Genomic DNA, 19,160 nt, shown 5'->3' with positions numbered 1-19,160 from the left:
AAGACCTCACACTGCCATCCGTTACGGAGTTAGTCCTTACAACCCAGCCAGACGACAAAGAGCAGCCATGGTCCACCAAGCTCGAAGGACACTCCGGGTCTAAGTGTACTTGTGAAAGGAGAGAGCCGAAGCCTTCTTGGATTTTTTGTTTTCTTGTCAGTCTCCAGACTTTTATAACTTTCTGTAGGATAAAATTGTCAGAGTCGTACTGAGAACTGTCGACTTATGATCAGAGCTAAGTAGACGTATTAAAGTAATTGTTGTAGCTTTGTTAACATACACTTAGGTTAGTTTTAGTTTCCTTTCTGTTGTTTTTAATGTTAAACAGTTGCCCATATTTTTTACAACTAAACTCAGGGAATAAAGTATTTTTCAGAAAACTGTGAGGAGCCCATCTCATAAGAATTATGCTTCTTTGGCCTTTTCTCTATTGCCAACAACACAATACATTACTCACTATTACGATGTTTTGTTTTCTATCCAGCCATAGTCTGGTTCATTGGGGACAGATACAATCTCATCGCAGCAATACAGGAGGACCTGCACCAGACATGGAGATTGTTTTCTCTGGCCTCAATCGGAGATGCTGTGGAGAGCTGGTTCCAATCAGGGGGAGACTGACAAGGCTCACAGATTTATTGACATGTTCATTGTCTCAGCGACAGCTGCATTACATCTTATAAGATGGCGCTCCTAGGCTATTTTCAATTCACCACAATGGGAAATAATATTTTCCCAAGTTATGTTTTGCTGAGTCCATGAAAACCCAATTTTAGCAACGGTTATTTGTGAAAGGATTTTTTTTTTAACCCTGAATATAACTCACAATTTTACTTTATTAGTTATGGTCATAACACTTTAAAATCTTATCAACTATGCTCTTCCTTGTTTGCTGAACCTATATACCTTAACTTATTCCAATACCACTAAATCTCTTGTCCTAACATCGCTGTGCATTTTATTTTATAGTTTAAAACTTCATAGGACATTGTTCATTTAGTTCTAAATTATTATCTTTTTTTTTTTAATGCCAGTGTGCTGTTCCAAGAGCATCACTTATATAGAGAGAGGTAGTTAATCAGACTGTTATAGCAGTACAGCAGTGAGCTTGCTAAATATAAAAGATATCACACACAAACCTGAACAAGACATTTTAAGGCAAATGATATGGTACTCTCATTAACTGAGAGCAATGAATGGTCAAAGCTCTAAGATGTGCTGCCCTATAGTCTTTTATTCTGATTGATTGGTGGGCTGCTGTATATGTCAATCACACGCTCACCATGCCCTCAAGCACACCCTGGTTTATTGTCCATTTTCTTCTAAATGGAACCATAATTTACGAAATGTACATCTTGCTGTTTTGAAGAAGAATGGGAAGTACCAATTGAGCAAATAAATCCATTAGGAAAATGTCCATTGAGGCAATAAATCAGGTGACAGCTCTGGTCATTTTCTAATAGACTTCAACACATACTGACTGCTAGCAGTGCAGTTATCCCCTGCTGGCCGTTAGAAATGGCAGCTTTAGGGCATTTTATGTCCCAGCTCTGGCCCTGACTTGAGTGTTCCCTGCGTTGCTCTTTGTTCTTCCCTGGCTGCGGGCGGAAAGTCAAAATAATATTCTTCTCTTCTCTTCTTTCCCAACCACTACTCCTTAACCCCAATGGAAAATGTCGCAAGGTCAAGAAATGAAGCCATAAGGAGTAAGGAAAGGAGAACCATGGTGCAGAGAAAATCAACCTCCACTTACACTTTATTTATAATAGAAGATATGCACAAACTGTACGGTACTCTGTGCTATGCGCCAACAGTTATACTAAAGTTTTCAGTTTAAAACAGAAAGTCTCAGAATGTCCTGAGAAAAGATGGTAATAGAAAGAGAAATATACATGGAGAAAAGCTGCTATAGGTGGAGGTGATTATTTGTATGCATTCTACATGCAGGGGATGACATATTTATATTTGTCTGTCACGGTGATATTGTGAACTATAAGTTAAACATGCATGTTGTTCTCTGGGACGCGTGACTAGACAGTTGTTGCTGCCCCAGAGCATTGTGGGCGGCAGTTTCTGAAGGATGGTCCAGTGTTTCCTCTGCTAAAGGAGATAACATAGGAAGCACTGCAGCTTCTTTCCTTATTAATTAGAGATATCGATCAGCTCTTATTATGGCAGCAACTGAAATAGGACTAGGTCATTTCCCTCAGTAAGATACTTTCCTAAGCAAAATAGACAATTCAAATGCACCCCCCTGTCTCTTCCTCTTTTGTCAGTCTCTTTGCAAGTGGGTGTGTGCATGGGTGTGTATGTGGGTGTGGTCTCATTTCCAGTCCCTTGGCGAGCTATGCATAATCTGCGATAAACTTCCCTCTTGCCCCAGTACAGACTCCACCTTTTCCAGTCACTCGTCGTTAGATTGACCCTGTGACAGCACTTCTCTGTTTCTCCGTCACCAGCATGCTCCCTCCTCCTCACACACTCAAGTCACAAACTCGCAAGCCACAGAGCCACACTTACCATTACTCACCTGTTACCATAAAACCCAGTACTTATTCCCACACCGCTGCCTGTGTCTGCGAGTCAAACCCTAAAAGCTGGCCATAACACTTTACACCCAGAATCTATGTTCGTTTTTAATCTACTGCCTTTTACGTTACTGCACGTATTAACATACTACATGAGCTGATCTGACCATATAAAAAAATATTCTGTCTGACACTGCAAAGGATTTCTTGCAAAGAGCAAATTGCTCTGTGTTAAGTGTCCTCACATATTGACATATGCTTCTACTAGAAATTTAATAATCCTGCTGCTCTGACATCATATCTTTCAACGTGGTCTTATCCAAAAGGGGAGTTTAGTGGTTTTGGAAAGTCTTTCTTTAAAAAACTAAACTAATCCTCCCCTCACACCAAGCCCAGTTACTCAGCTATAATTTACCATGGCGATGACAAGGCAATAAATACAGCCAATACATAATTTAATAGGTCCGTAATGATGTGCTTTGGGTTACATTGTGCAACAGTGGGAGAAAAGGATACTGTCATCTCAAGTCTGAATGCTTATTATTTAGGAAAGCTAAGAGTAATTATGAACTCAAAGGTGCACTGAGAGTGTGCACCACACTAACGTCTGGGCTACACTGGGTGTGTGTGTGCTGCGTCGTGACGTCTGTGGAGCTGCTGTGTGAGGCTTCTGGTATGACTACAGTATCTCTGTGATAAAAGTAGCCTATGTACTCAACTAAATAGCAGGACTGTACGGTTATGAAACATTATTCTAGTCCTACTATGGCAACACAAACCTTGTTTCAGCAGATTAATGGATTGAGTCAACAGAAACACTGGAGGGCTTTTACTTTGAAAAGATTACTCGAAGTCCTGTAAATATTTATGTTTGTGACATATTAAACAGTTAAACATTGAAACTGTGGTTAAAGTAAAAGTTCTGCTGTGAACTAATTTGCTGAGGACAGAAAATAGGCCAGTCCTCCTCTCTCTGAGAGCAGCGTTGCTCACATGCACCTATGACGCACGTTTGACGCAGCCACACTTACTCAAACCTCATAAAATGAAAAAAGCTATTTCCTATTTATCTATTTCCTCTCGAAACAACCTAATTTCTGTGTATCATGATGTAGAAAACGTTCCTTTAAAAAGACTGCATCACTTCGTTTATGCATTCATCTCCTGTTCTACCACATGTTTTTCTCTATATGTTCATGTTTCATCCCTTTGTGGCCACAGTTTATTCTCCTGTAATGTATTTTGCCAACAAACCAACAAAGTGGTTAGCAACAAAACTTGCTCCATGGATTCATGCTGTTAACGGTGTTTAGCATTGCTCCATGGTGTTTTAAGGTGTTTACACCATTTGACTGGCACTCCTATAATTACAGGTTGCAGTAATTTATCACAGTGGGCCTAACATCTTATATTCACCCAATGGCAATCTTTGGAAACATGCATTCGCTGGGAATGTGGTTCAAATTTCCACATTTGAATGCAGACTTGTGTGTGTGTGACAGAGTAAGACAGACTCTGTGAGACTGAGAACCCACTCCACTGGAAATATGGTGCAGCAGAAATCAGCGAAATTCTCTGCTCCTTCAGATTTTTTGGAGGTGTCAGGGAAATTTCTCTCTCTGCCAAATTCAAAATTTGCAAAGGAGTTTAAAGACTCCTGGGCCAGCCTGGCGAGCCCTTAGCGATCGCCATATGGAGTTATTACAGAGTCCATCTGTGTGTTCAAATTGAGTCGCGAGGAAGAGAAAAAAAAAAGCTGTGGTGCATAATGAAAGCATTATTTGTTTTAAACGTTTAATATATTTAATGATGTAATTGGTTGGATGTAACCTATTCAAAATATATCTCCTCTCCCTATGAAAAGTTGTATTATTGTTAGATTTTCGGACTATCTTCATTCCTTGTGTTGGTGTTTGTGTGTGTCTGTCTTTGTCTAGTCTTGTCCCACTTTAGTGATTGTCTGCCCCGACCGGGTGTGTTTCACCTGTGTCCTAATATTCCTGTCTCCCTCGTGTATTTAGTCTCTGTGCTCCAGCGGTCTCCGTCGGTTCTCCAGTATTACCTCACGTTGCTGTTCTGTTCACCTGAGTTTCCTCTTGCTGGGGCTCCCTTGTGTTCCTCCGTTTCTTTGGAGTTGGATTCCCTGTCTGCACCTGGCTGCCTGTCTGCCAGCCGAATCCTCTGTAAGCCGGATTATTTCACATTAAATCATCCTCACTGCACCTGCCTGCCTTGGTGTGTTCAGCTTTTGGCTCCCGAAATTTTTAACATACAGATTTACAAGAGTTTCAAATTTGCCTATATATTTCTGCTGGAAATGTTCTACCTGAACCCGACCCGTCTATCATTACAAAGCTTGGCCCGTGAAGAGCCGAGAGACGCTAGACCCAAACCCGGCTGGGAGACACAGACCCCATCGGCCCCGCTTTCACTTCTTATTGCTTTAACAAGTTAACGCTTATTCACGAAGTGTCAAAACCAAACTTTCCATCTTATCTAATGTTGCATTAGCAAGATTCTGCCCTGTGCCTGATTGTGATGCAAGACATCCATCCTCCAAAAAGGTTCATAAAATAAATCCAGGTTTCATGTAATTCTGCTCTTGCTGATTGAAATAAATGGCAAAGTTAACCAACTCAGGATTTCAGAATCAAAGTCAGTTTATTGTCTCATGACACAGGACTTTCATCAGTGCGGTCTTACACGGCCGGGTTTTCTTTGGTTCAGTCGGTTATTAGACATAATGTCAAAAAGACACGGGATCCACGGTAATAGAATGGGACCAGACTCAGACGAGACATTATGATAAAACACAGATCCAAACCTGCAAGGGTCTCCGCTTGTATCCGTGAAAACCTTAATTTAAATTTGAATGACTGATTATAAGGATTTATTTTAAACCTGGTGGCCCAATGGACAATTGGACATATAAGGGGAGCTGCTGATTCCAGCAATGTTCTTCTGTGTCGCTGAGTTACAGGATTGATGAAATGATATGAAATCTATTTTAGATGCAAATTCTGCCAGTATGAGTATGGAGTTTCGTTTTAATGTTAATAAAGTGTGTATAGTGAGTGGCAGTATACTGTATATCTCTATTTTTGTGGCAGTAAATAAACCCTACATGTCAACTGTTGTTCAAATCCTGGCTTGATAAATCAAAGCACCAGCATTGCCCTGCTCTGATCTGATCTTAAAGTGCTGGTACTTTGAGTGGAAGAGCACTTAAACTGAAATTTGAACTCTGTCCTCCCAATTTACTCATCGCACCACATTGATCCAGTGAGCTTGAACAGTCTCAGGTCGTCCGAGGGTGACCTTGCTCACATTGACACATGCTCACAGTGAATGTGTGGGCACTGCTGGAGCCAAAGCTTACTCCCCTGTCACACAGGAAAACTCTCTCCACGGACCCGTACACCAACACGGTGCTTCCATTGATGGGACACAGATGACCATTAAATACTTTTGAATTGCCCTGATCTTAGGGACATGCTTCATTGAATGCAATTAAGTGCATCTTATTTCATGTCTTTGATTTCAGAGTAAAGCACTTTGAGCTGCATTTTATCTATGAAAGGCGATGTACAAATACAATTTATTATTATTATTTATTTATTGTATTAACAGCAATGCTATCACTTAATGATTTCATTCAAGTCAATTATTTAAATGCCTTGATTTTTTACCAGTTAACTAAAAAAACTAGGACCTTTAGAATTACAAGTCCCAAGTTAATTAGCTCAATTTGGAAGTGCGAATGAACAAGTAGCAAGGGGACCTAATGCCGAATACAATCATTCATTCATATTCATGATGAAAAGTTGCATACTTGAGTTTTGCATTACATTAAGAACAGTGGTTTTAAATACCTGTCAGGCAAATGTTAACAGCCCCAGTGGTTATACTAACAGCTATTGCTTTCAAGTGAGGCAGTATCCCGTTTATTGGCCACTAAACAATACATGAGGCAGTTTGTGTTGTAAAATGTAAAACTGAATAAATCAATGAAATTGGATAATCATAGCAGCAGGGAGCTAGGACCTGCAGGATTTCATATATATTGTGAAGCGGATTCAAGAATAGCAGTTCAGGCACTGATTCCCTTTTCTTCTAAATTAGTAATTTTTCTTGAACTGATTTTTCACCCAGTGAACAAGCCTGAGTTTAAAGCAGTTTTATGGAGAACCATTGTAATCATGAATGTTTCATTAACAGAGGGCGTTGTACAATGCCCGAGTGCAAGTAACGAAAGCAGCAAGTAAATTAAACAGTATTAGCAAGATGGTGCATTACAATGATGACCTGTTAGTATAGATACCAATTTGTCGGCAGATCCCTGAAACATTATGAAACCAATAACCCCATTACATCTTCATTGTTAGTGTACTGAATCTCACCTTCCCAATGGTGGAATGTGAGACTCCCACTGATGTCACTGTCCGATCTTCAAATCCAGCTCTTTGTGGTTTCAGCTGGCAACTTGGCTCTGAACCTATTTTTTGTTTGTCGAAATTGTTTAAATATTAGATTGTAATAAACAAATAAATAAACATATATATATACATACATGTGTATATAAGGGGAAAAAAAGTCACCAAAATAAAGAGCCTGTTCCATATTGGTAAAAAAGCAGTATCAATTGTGAAGTAAAATCAATTATTCTCAGAATATTGATTAAGTTGGTTTAGGTGCAAATGTTCTTTGACAAGCTCAGCGGGTTCATCACCTTAATGAATTAATCATTGGATCATAGTTTTAGAGGTCTCAAAGATGAGGACCACGGTAACATACTGTAAATATTAAGTATATATAAGTATTCTGCTGAAAGAGGAGCAATTAGGGAAAGAAGTATTATTTCAACCCAAAATTATCAGAATAATCAAAAATTCTTTAAAAATTCACCACATTAATCTGGTCACCCGATATGAGGGGCTCCACATTAGCAGTAAAACAGATGTCAGTGCAATGTGACACGTTCTGGTGAAAGTCTAAAAGATTTGAGGGAATTGTTGCAGAGATTGACAGATCTCTGCAACATGGTGTCATGACAACAGCCTGCTCTCTGTTGCTGAAGACTTAAAGTAGAAAATTAAATTAGATTTTTTTTTGGCATTTTCACAAATAAAAGGATAAAATGAAAATTAACAAACAGCTTATTTAAACAGGGGACATGTCGTTTTTATTTCGTGCTGACTTTAAAGCGTTAGTATTCACTGACATTGTGTTCTGCCTGGTGAAGTATTCACAGTTTGATGTCAAAAGCTTGTTCAGTACATTGGGATTTCTGCTCATGCACCCCCCTTCATCTGTAAAACAATGCATCTGTTACCTTATTCAATGTCATGAGTGTGAATTCATATATATGTACAATACCTATGTATATATAAATAAATGCATGTGTCTTTCTTATAGGTATTCTGTACAAGTGAGTTGGCCGCATTGCAGTGTTGATTAATTTACTTCTGCTGAAACAATCTAAATGTAAATTGGACCTCTCTATCTGTGTCTCCCAGACTATAATGAGAAGAGAATTTAAATGACCTGGTTGCTTTTCATCCATTTTGATGCAAAGTTGAAATTTACAGGGAGACGACTTCTGTGTAAACAAAAAGAAATTATGTATAGGAAGGGCGGGAAACACCTCATGGGCTTTACCGGCCTGCACAATGTGAAGTTTTTTCAGAATGGTTGGATATTGGAAAGCACGTTGATAAAGGTTTGAACCCTTATTGGATCATTGTTTTTGTTGGTTTTTGATCTGTGTTTTGAGGCCGAATTACCATTAACGGCATATAAAATGTACTGATAAATTTCCAATAATGAAATCCTTGCTTGTTTGATAAAGTGGCTACATTGGCACAAGTCACTTTTATAACTATAACAAAGCATCATTATAATGGTAGAGATGAACCAAAATAAAATTACCGGCTGAATCTGCAGCTCTTTAATGACCTATTTTCATAGTGGGTCTCAGTGGATTGTTTAGCTGTCTGCCCCACAACGTGAGCGTCTTGGTTCACTGTCCCTGCTCTTATAGAGTTGTTATTTTTAGAAGGCATTTGCTCAGCACCGAGTCGCAGTCGGACAAAGTTATATGCTGTCTTATCTACGTGAACTCAGTGGAACAATTTGCAGCTGAAGTTAGAGATGTGTGCACAGGTCTGAGGAAAGTTTAAGGGATTGCTGGGGCAAACTACTGGTTTGAGACTTCAGTTTTTTCTCTAGGTTTGACTTTTACTCTTGCTCTGACTTTTAGATTGACATTTAATAAGAGTTTATAATCTATTAATTACATGAATTATCCTCCTCACGCATTGTTTAATGTGATTTGAACAATATCATTTAGTGAAATGTTTTATGTGACATCTTACCGTTTCTTACATTCTGATCGATTATTTATTTGATTACATATTAAACGGTTAGAAAGTATTTGGTTCTGTGTTACATTTATAAGCACCTCCTATCCTTAAGAATTAATTTTTGCTTCGGCATTCTTAGTGTTCTAATTGATTGCTGTTATTTTGGTCTGTTATATTTAGCCCGCTTCTGATTGATTGCGCCTTTTTAAAATCAAAGCAAATTCCTAAACCAAAGATTGATGATAATTACTTGTGCATATTTTGCATATGAAATGATTGTTGCTCAGCTCTGAATTGAATTAAAGGATAATTGATTACTTATATGCTTTATTAGTTGAATTGATCAACGGGTTGTTGATTGGTTGTAATTATGAATACATTTAAAATCTGTATTGGGATTTTAATGGATGGTTGTTCATATTTTTTTTATGAAGTTATATCATAGCTTATTTCCCAAGTTAGTGGTTTATTCTTGTGCATTTTATATCAAACCTTCAGGACAAGCTGTATTTAATTCAATTCAATTTTATTTCATTCGCAAAATCTGGACATAAATTATCTAAGGGTACTTGGCATTGTAAGGATGAGACCTTACATGTAGACACAATACAATATTATGGAGAAACCCAACAGTTCCCACAACGTGATGGCTGTGGCTGAGGGGTAAAGCGGTCGTCCTCCAACCTGAAAGTCGTCAGTTCGATCCCCAGTCTTCCCCATCTGCATGCCGAAGTGTCCTTGGGCAAGATGGTCAACCCTGAATTAGCCTTCATAGACCAAGAAAGTGCTGCTTATAGATGCACTGTATGAATATGTGTGTTAATGGGTGAATGTAAAACTGTACTCTAAAGAGCTGTGATTGGTCATCATCAGACTAGAAAAGCACTATTTAAATACAAAAAAAACGAAACCACTGTTGAGAGAAAAGGATTATTTTAACTTGGAGAAATCTCAAGCAGAACCAGAGTCGGGGGGGTGTGGGAATCATCTGCCTCAACCTGTTGGGCTGAGAGGAGAGACATGACGGAGAGAGGTGGGTGGAAAGGCCCATGTTTCCACGCACAGTCATTCTCTCAATGGTGATGAGTTTAAACAACGTGACAGCTCACCACCACGGATTTAGGCTATCCCTGTACATACTGTGAAAAATAATCGGATATCCCCATAATGCCAGCCTGAGAGACTGTTGCCCACTGTCACAAGCGTTTTAATGTCCAACCATTACAGCATAATGCCTCCGAGCTATTCTTGATCTTCATGTTTTTTCGTCATCTTTTCTTTAAACAGTAATGCTGTTTCTTCGTTATTTTGAATTAACAATGTATGAAATTACTCTGTGTGTTGTGCCTGGGGTTGCGCGGTGATACACCCAAGAATTATCACCCTATTTAGATGATAATTACCAAGATCAATGGAGCCTTTTAGTCATTTCTGTCAATAATTAGGTTTCTGGCCTTCACATTTTAATCCCATCAACCCCATTACAAGCAGCAGAAAACAACAAACCCACATTACCTGCCCAAGACATGTGATGCACTGTATAAGAATATAACAATGCTTCTTGAATATACTGACATACATGATTGTTTCCTGAATTAACCTCGTAACAAAACCAGTGTAGTTCATCAATCCAGCATGTGCATAAGATCATCTAAAAAAAACGGAACCACCTCGAATTTTCAACATTAGCAGCATCTAAGTGAACTCAATGTTAGAAAACCTTTTCAGTGGGTAACCATCAACAACAGCATCACGGTGCTTTTGTTAGAGGATGTGATGGAGTCAGCATGGGGCAGAGGATCTACTCAGCTCTGACTGAAACTCATTTGGATTTACTTTCCATTTCAGCATCCTCCGTCTGACTCAAGACACTTGACCTTGTTCTCTCTATTCATCCTCTTCACATGTTTACATCTCACCTTGTGTTCTATCTACACCTACAATTTTTCTGTGATCAAACTTCGTCACTTGTGTGTGCACGTGTATGAACAGACACACATTTGACTAACTGGTCCCAGAATTAATTTCCCTCAAGTTAATTCATCCAACTAAGCTACTTGTCTTCATTAGGATTGATTTAGGGTAAAATGTTTGCAGTGAACAAGGTTATGATTTTAGTTGTAAACCTCTTGTCAAATATGCAAATACACAGTGCCTGTATGACAACAGGAGTGCAATACTGATTTTATGACGCATTTTCTGTTTTTTTAATAAAAAGAAAAAAGAGAGAATCAGGTTAACAGTAAGTGTGCAATCACTTTAAAAAAGTGTAGACCAAGACATTTTGTGTCTAGTCATTTTCATAAATGACATCAGCATGTCTTTAAAAATAGATACTCTGTAATCAAATCATTACTGCCTCAAGGGGCTGAGTGGCTGTTAACGTGTGTTTTGTACCCTAAAGGCACCAAGGGGGACAGCTAGCTCATGCCACAGTCAAAAACAACAACTACAGCAAGGTATTCAGAGGTAAGATTGATTATTTTATAAAGGTGTTTTCAAGTGCTTTGTATTTCTGAGCTAAGACTTCCAGGGCGAGGACTGAATGCTCCATTTTAGAAAATACAGGTCTGGTTAGTACTCTCTTTTTTCCGCTTGTACCATCCAGAAATATATCCCAGCGGATAAAAACGTCTCAAGCAGGTCTACATGTTAGTACCCCCCAAAATAGTCAACCCAGTCTCATCAGGAAACGTTCAGTGGGAACGTTGGTCCACTTGGACAAACGTTTCCATCTCACAATCTGGCCTATCAGATTGTGAGATGGAAACGTTTGGTCCGCCCATTGTTTTGCATTGACGTGTTTTCACGTCACGTGACTCCCGAGTTCCCGTCTCCGGAAAGGAAAACATGGCGGACAGTCCTTGTTTTTTCAGATAAAAACATGATTTTGTAACTTAGTCTGGGCATAAAAATACATTCTGACACCATTTCTAGCGAGAAATGTGGTCTTTGCTTCCACAGTCTTCAGCCAGTTTGTGCTTATGATATATATTTTAATAGTTATCACGAATGTTTTTATCGTTGCTATGGTGGTTGCTATGACGCTGCCATGCACACAACGTCGTAGCGTGCTGTTTAAATCACCGTCCCTGCGTGGTGTCGTTCAGTGATTGTGTATGTTATTCATGTTAAATAATATTAATATTTGAGGCTAGATTACACCTCTAATGCGAAGGATCTTGCGAGTCTGTTCAGAGGCGGACATGAGTGTGACACCGGACCGAGATCGCGAACGGACCGGAACTGACGTGTGGCTGGCGTAAAAAAAGGTTTTGTAAACATTCTGTCCATTTAACTTAGCGCTGTCATAAACACGGACCATTTGGAAGACAACGATGTCATCTTCCTTCTGTCAGATAAGTAGTTTATTGTTTTTAAAGATCTATTACGATCTAGGTTTACAGTCTGAGTGCTGAGACAGCGGATGCGGAGTCCGTCGATAAACACAATGGATGCATTTCTTCAGCTAATATGCCATTGTTAGCCACATGCTTCAGCCCACGGTAGCATTTGATTACCTGGGAGGTGAAAACATGGTTTTTGAAACCAGTTCAAGACGCTTAGCTCATCATTAAGGGACACTACAATATAAATATAAACATGAATTTGATTTATGAATGCTTTAGATTAATAAGGAGTGTATTTCTCGACCATTACTCCTCAATAACAGATCAATTTGGTTTAATGTATAGTATGCAATATGACAATAATGTTTTCATGTTATGGAGTTGCGATTCATTTTATAAAACAATTGCTATGTTCTGTTTTTTAATCAAGGAGGATCCAAGTGAAGCTACAGGAGTTTCATTAACGTCAATAACTTGGACCGAACAGTTTGTTTTGCTTGATGAAGAGGAGGAAGGGCAGCCTGGAGAGAAAGAGAAGCCGGGTTGAGCCCACTTCCATCATCCACGTACCACAAGGAAGATGAGGGGGAGAAATTATCCTACCATTAAAGAGGTACTTTTAAGTTACATACCAGAAACACCATTTTATATAATGTGCCAAATATAAATTTGTATTAAATCCCCAAAGTAAGCTGGCTGAAATACAAGTTAATATCACACTGAAAGAGTTTTGATCAATCATGCTTCCCTGCTGTGGTTGTTCAACTGGGAAAACAACTTTTTCCAAAGGAAGGCAAGTAAATTTAAGGAATGCATCTGCAAAGTTTTCCTCTGTTATGTATAATGATGACCCCCATCAAACATTATGTTATTAATAATATTTACACCTTTTCATTTATACTGTTTATTTCTGTCTACATGTTTGAATTTGCCTTCATTAGTTTCAGAAAAGAGCGATGATGTATCGGTCAGTGGGCGGCAGCACGAGACTCCGCAAACTAGTCTCTAAGCAAAGTAGACGAAGGCATTGAGGTTGCGGCCTGCCATCATTATTATTTTGCTTAAGGGACTGAATACGTTTCATGCAGAAATATTAGCATTTCCCTTATATCTACCAAAACTGCTTGTTTCACAGACTGCAGTTTTGTTTTGATCCGATGTGGTGTGCAAATACTAACCGTATATCTGCAATGGGTTGTTGTGCATTAACGTTTGTAACTCTAATTTTGTTTTGACAGACTGTGCAAAGAATGTTGAGAACATCACTAACCAGTGCAGTGTCCGTCTACATATTTCTACATATTTTCTCTCATATAAATGTCACTGTAACCTCTTGACAACTGAAACCATAACATGAGGTCAGTGTGGCCTTGACCTTTTGACTTTAAGACAAATATACAGTTAGACAACCCGAAAACATGCAGTAATGCCTCCGGCGACTCGCTATTGCAGAGGCATTAAAATGTTAGTGTAGTAGACTGGATTTTATTGGTGTTACATTGGACATCTTGTATTGGTATACAAAAAATATATTTGGTTTCACATTTTAGATGGCATAAGCAGAGACATCAACTCAGAAAATGGATTTCTGCAGAAAAGAAAGCCTTGTATGTGTGTATATATACATACAAACGCACTTTTAAAACGTTTTGTTTTTTATCATATATTCTCAGGTAGTACTGACGCATTTATGGAGATGGGACATGAGGGCCTTGTCTGCGTGCTCAAGAGAAGATTCCACAGAGTTCAAGCTGAGCAGGCTGCAGCAGGTTTGGAGGAATCCTCCTCTGAAGAGGAAACATGGCGAAGTACTTCTCCACTGATGAAGAAATGTGAGCGCTGTGATTAAATAAAATCTGCTGCCATGCTACTGTTGCTACTGGTGGGCCCTGCTATTAGCTTGGTGTTTGGTAGCTGTTAGCTTTAGCATATTTATTTTTTAGGGACCTGTCTGACGTTTATGTTTTTAAAAAAAAATCAGAGGGAACCATCTTCATAATTTAACACTATGTTTTGTTTGTGTTCTTCAGTTATTCTCAAGAGAAGCTGCCTCAGCTCCACGGTTCCTCCTGCAGCTTCCACTCCTGATGCTAACCCCCTGTTTACATCACACCATCCGGGCAGACCTGGAGTCACAGAACTTTGTCCAGAGCTGCCGTCTGAGAATTGTTGATCATATAATTTCCAGCAGATGCCTTAATGTAATGTTTGTGCACAATAAATGACATTGATCATAACATATTGGTATTTCCTTGCACTTTTACACCATGATATTGGCAGATAAGATGTTGATTACATTAAAGCAGTGAATGCTCTGCTTTAAGCAACATAAACACACAATGATCCAATGGATTTGAAGTAGAATGGGCACGTTACATTCTGTAGAGAGTACCTCAGTAACGGAAGTCAGAAAATTAATTTTTCTTTATCTGAGGTTCAGTGAGTTATAGTAACAGCAAAGCACACAGGTCTTGTTGTCTAAGTGGCAACCATATCATATTGTTTAAGATGTGTAACATCAAGCTTGTGTATCAGTGCTAAATACATCCAGTCATAAGTAAGTTCACCCTCTTGTTAACACTAAAAGTAGGTGACCCAGATGTTTCACAATGCAATCTGATAAGGTCGTATGAGAAACATTCTTAACATTAAAGAAATGAACACAGAGGATAGCAATAGATGTTTCACTTTAAATCAGTAGCTGGTAATCGGCAGACTGACTTATTCAAACACATTAATACTACAATGAATGAGGCAGGGGTTTGCTATCAGAAATCATTTCTGGGACATTAATTTAAAAGATCTCCAGTATAAGCAAATGTGTTCTAAAATTGGTTTACATCCAAGTGAGAGGCTGTCCCATCTCAGGGATTTAAGATATATATATTGCTTGTATTAGCTGTCCCTCAGTGAAGTACTTGCACTTCTTGAAAAGCTCTATATAAATAAGATGTATTATTGTTTATGCATTGCCCTCTAGTATATGTTTTCCTAAGTGACTGTAGATACAGAAACAACAGTATGGTTCAGGTGACAGTAAGTGGAAGGTGAAGGTCATTTCCATGAGCTCAAGAGAAACCTAATGTGACGATATAGTTGATTTCTGATAGGAAGCACCTGCCTCATTCATTGTAGTATTAATGTGTTTGAATAAGTCAGTCTGCCGATTACCAGCTACTGATTTAAAGTGAAACATCTATTGCTATCCTCTGTGTTCATTTCTTTAATGTTAAGAATGTTTCTCATACGACCTTATCAGATTGCATTGTGAAACATCTGGGTCACCTACTTTTAGTGTTAACAAGAGGGTGAACTTACTTATGACTGGATGTATTTAGCACTGATACACAAGCTTGATGTTACACATCTTAAACAATATGATATGGTTGCCACTTAGGCAACAAGACCTGTGTGCTTTGCTGTTACTATAACTCACTGAACCTCAGATAAAGAAAAATTAATTTTCTGACTTCCGTTACTGAGGTACTCTCTACAGAATGTAACGTGCCCATTCTACTTCAAATCCATTGGATCATTGTGTGTTTATGTTGCTTAAAGCAGAGCATTCACTGCTTTAATGTAATCAACATCTTATCTGCCAATATCATGGTGTAAAAGTGCAAGGAAATACCAATATGTTATGATCAATGTCATTTATTGTGCACAAACATTACATTAAGGCATCTGCTGGAAATTATATGATCAACAATTCTCAGACGGCAGCTCTGGACAAAGTTCTGTGACTCCAGGTCTGCCCGGATGGTGTGATGTAAACAGGGGGTTAGCATCAGGAGTGGAAGCTGCAGGAGGGACCGTGGAGCTGAGGCAGCTTCTCTTGAGAATAACTGAAGAACACAAACAAAACATAGTGTTAAATTATGAAGATGGTTCCCTCTGATTTTTTTTTAAAAACATAAACGTCAGACAGGTCCCTAAAAAATAAATATGCTAAAGCTAACAGCTACCAAACACCAAGCTAATAGCAGGGCCCACCAGTAGCAACAGTAGCATGGCAGCAGATTTTATTTAATCACAGCGCTCACATTTCTTCATCAGTGGAGAAGTACTTCGCCATGTTTCCTCTTCAGAGGAGGATTCCTCCAAACCTGCTGCAGCCTGCTCAGCTTGAACTCTGTGGAATCTTCTCTTGAGCACGCAGACAAGGCCCTCATGTCCCATCTCCATAAATGCGTCAGTACTACCTGAGAATATATGATAAAAAACAAAACGTTTTAAAAGTGCGTTTGTATGTATATATACACACATACAAGGCTTTCTTTTCTGCAGAAATCCATTTCCTGAGTTGATGTCTCTGCTTATGCCATCTAAAATGTGAAACCAAATATATTTTTTGTATACCAATACAAGATGTCCAATGTAACACCAATAAAATCCAGTCTACTACACTAACATTTTAATGCCTCTGCAATAGCGAGTCGCCGGAGGCATTACTGCATGTTTTCGGGTTGTCTAACTGTGTATTTGTCTTAAAGTCAAAAGGTCAAGGCCACACTGACCTCATGTTATGGTTTCAGTTGTCAAGAGGTTACAGTGACATTTATATGAGAGAAAATATGTAGAAATATGTAGACGGACACTGCACTGGTTAGTGATGTTCTCAACATTCTTTGCACAGTCTGTCAAAACAAAATTAGAGTTACAAATGTTAATGCACAACAACCCATTGCAGATATACGGTTAGTATTTGCACACCACATCGGATCAAAACAAAACTGCAGTCTGTGAAACAAGCAGTTTTGGTAGATATAAGGGAAATGCTAATATTTCTGCATGAAACGTATTCAGTCCCTTAAGCAAAATAATAATGATGGCAGGCCGCAACCTCAATGCCTTCGTCTACTTTGCTTAGAGACTAGTTTGCGGAGTCTCGTGCTGCCGCCCACTGACCGATACATCATCGCTCTTTTCTGAAACTAATGAAGGCAAATTCAAACATGTAGACAGAAATAAACAGTATAAATGAAAAGGTGTAAATATTATTAATAACATAATGTTTGATGGGGGTCATCATTATACATAACAGAGGAAAACTTTGCAGATGCATTCCTTAAATTTACTTGCCTTCCTTTGGAAAAAGTTGTTTTCCCAGTTGAACAACCACAGCAGGGAAGCATGATTGATCAAAACTCTTTCAGTGTGATATTAACTTGTATTTCAGCCAGCGTACTTTGGGGATTTAATACAAATTTATATTTGGCACATTATATAAAATGGTGTTTCTGGTATGTAACTTAAAAGTACCTCTTTAATGGTAGGATAATTTCTCCCCCTCATCTTCCTTTTGGTACGTGGATGATGGAAGTGGGCTCAACCCGGCTTCTCTTTCTCTCCAGGCTGCCCTTCCTCCTCTTCATCAAGCAAAACAAACTGTTCGGTCCAAGTTATTGACGTTAATGAAACTCCTGTAGCTTCACTTGGATCCTCCTTGATTAAAAAACAGAACATAGCAATTGTTTTATAAAATGAATCGCAACTCCATAACATGAAAACATTATTGTCATATTGCATACTATACATTAAACCAAATTGATCTGTTATTGAGGAGCAATGGTCGAGAAATACACTCCTTATTAATCTAAAGCATTCATAAATCAAATTCATGTTTATATTTATATTGTAGCGTCCCTTAATGATGAGCTAAGCGTCTTGAACTGGTTTCAAAAACCATGTTTTCACCTCCCAGGTAATCACATGCTACCGTGGGCTGAAGCATGTGGCTAACAATGGCATATTAGCTGAAGAAATGCATCCATTGTGTTTATCGACGGACTCCGCATCCGCTGTCTCAGCACTCAGACTGTAAACCTAGATCGTAATAGATCTTTAAAAACAATAAACTACTTACCTGACAGAAGGAAGATGACATCGTTGTCTTCCAAATGGTCCGTGTTTATGACAGCGCTAAGTTAAATGGACAGAATGTTTACAAAACCTTTTTTTACGCCAGCCACACGTCAGTTCCGGTCCGTTCGCGATCTCGGTCCGGTGTCACACTCATGTCCGCCTCTGAACAGACTCGCAAGATCCTTCGCATTAGAGGTGTAATCTAGCCTCAAATATTAATATTATTTAACATGAATAACATACACAATCACTGAACGACACCACGCAGGGACGGTGATTTAAACAGCACGCTACGACGTTGTGTGCATGGCAGCGTCATAGCAACCACCATAGCAACGATAAAAACATTCGTGATAACTATTAAAATATATATCATAAGCACAAACTGGCTGAAGACTGTGGAAGCAAAGACCACATTTCTCGCTAGAAATGGTGTCAGAATGTATTTTTATGCCCAGACTAAGTTACAAAATCATGTTTTTATCTGAAAAAACAAGGACTGTCCGCCATGTTTTCCTTTCCGGAGACGGGAACTCGGGAGTCACGTGACGTGAAAACACGTCAATGCAAAACAATGGGCGGACCAAACGTTTCCATCTCACAATCTGATAGGCCAGATTGTGAGATGGAAACGTTTGTCCAAGTGGACCAACGTTCCCACTGAACGTTTCCTGATGAGACTGGGTTGAAATAGTACAGAGCATCCTGCTGAATTCTCTGGAGCAGAGTATTGGCATCACTGCTCCTGTAGTGCATTGAGTTTGCTCACATCTAGCAGGTTTAATGCATGTTGTACATCTATTGAATTAACAATAACAGCTGTGGGATATCCAAGGCTCTGTTCAAGGTCCATTACATTTATCAGTGTGGATTCTTCCACTAAGCAATATCTGCTTTAAATACGCAGGTAAAATATTATATTTACTCTGATGGAAACCACAAACAGGGATTTTGTTTCATCTTACTCAAACTGGATGGGATTTTGAGTTTTGGGGGAATATTTTCACTCAGGTATTAATACATTTACAGAGTCTTTTTGGTAGCTTGATGATGTG

At 38.8% G+C, this 19,160-nt stretch overlaps 2 long non-coding RNA genes across 2 annotated transcripts; one reads left to right on the top strand and one right to left on the bottom strand.

The window, feature by feature from the left end:
* Positions 1-12,503: 12,503 nt before the first annotated feature.
* LOC133027113 (uncharacterized) lies at positions 12,504-14,303 on the top strand. The gene is made up of 3 exons (XR_009683254.1): positions 12,504-12,853; positions 13,914-14,072; positions 14,271-14,303. It is a non-coding gene; the product is annotated as an uncharacterized LOC133027113 (long non-coding RNA).
* Positions 14,304-15,878: 1,575 nt separating this feature from the next.
* Positions 15,879-18,733, bottom strand: LOC133027008 (uncharacterized). Its single transcript, XR_009683247.1, has 4 exons — positions 18,107-18,733; positions 17,503-17,685; positions 16,284-16,442; positions 15,879-16,085 (listed from the first exon to the last, which is right to left on the bottom strand). It is a non-coding gene; the product is annotated as an uncharacterized LOC133027008 (long non-coding RNA).
* Positions 18,734-19,160: the final 427 nt, after the last annotated feature.

This window comes from Limanda limanda, chromosome 20, assembly GCF_963576545.1.
Source record: "Limanda limanda chromosome 20, fLimLim1.1, whole genome shotgun sequence".
Lineage (NCBI taxonomy): Eukaryota > Metazoa > Chordata > Actinopteri > Pleuronectiformes > Pleuronectidae > Limanda > Limanda limanda.
The sequence above is the reverse complement of the archived record's forward strand: the minus strand, read 5'-3'. Positions and strand labels throughout refer to the sequence as shown.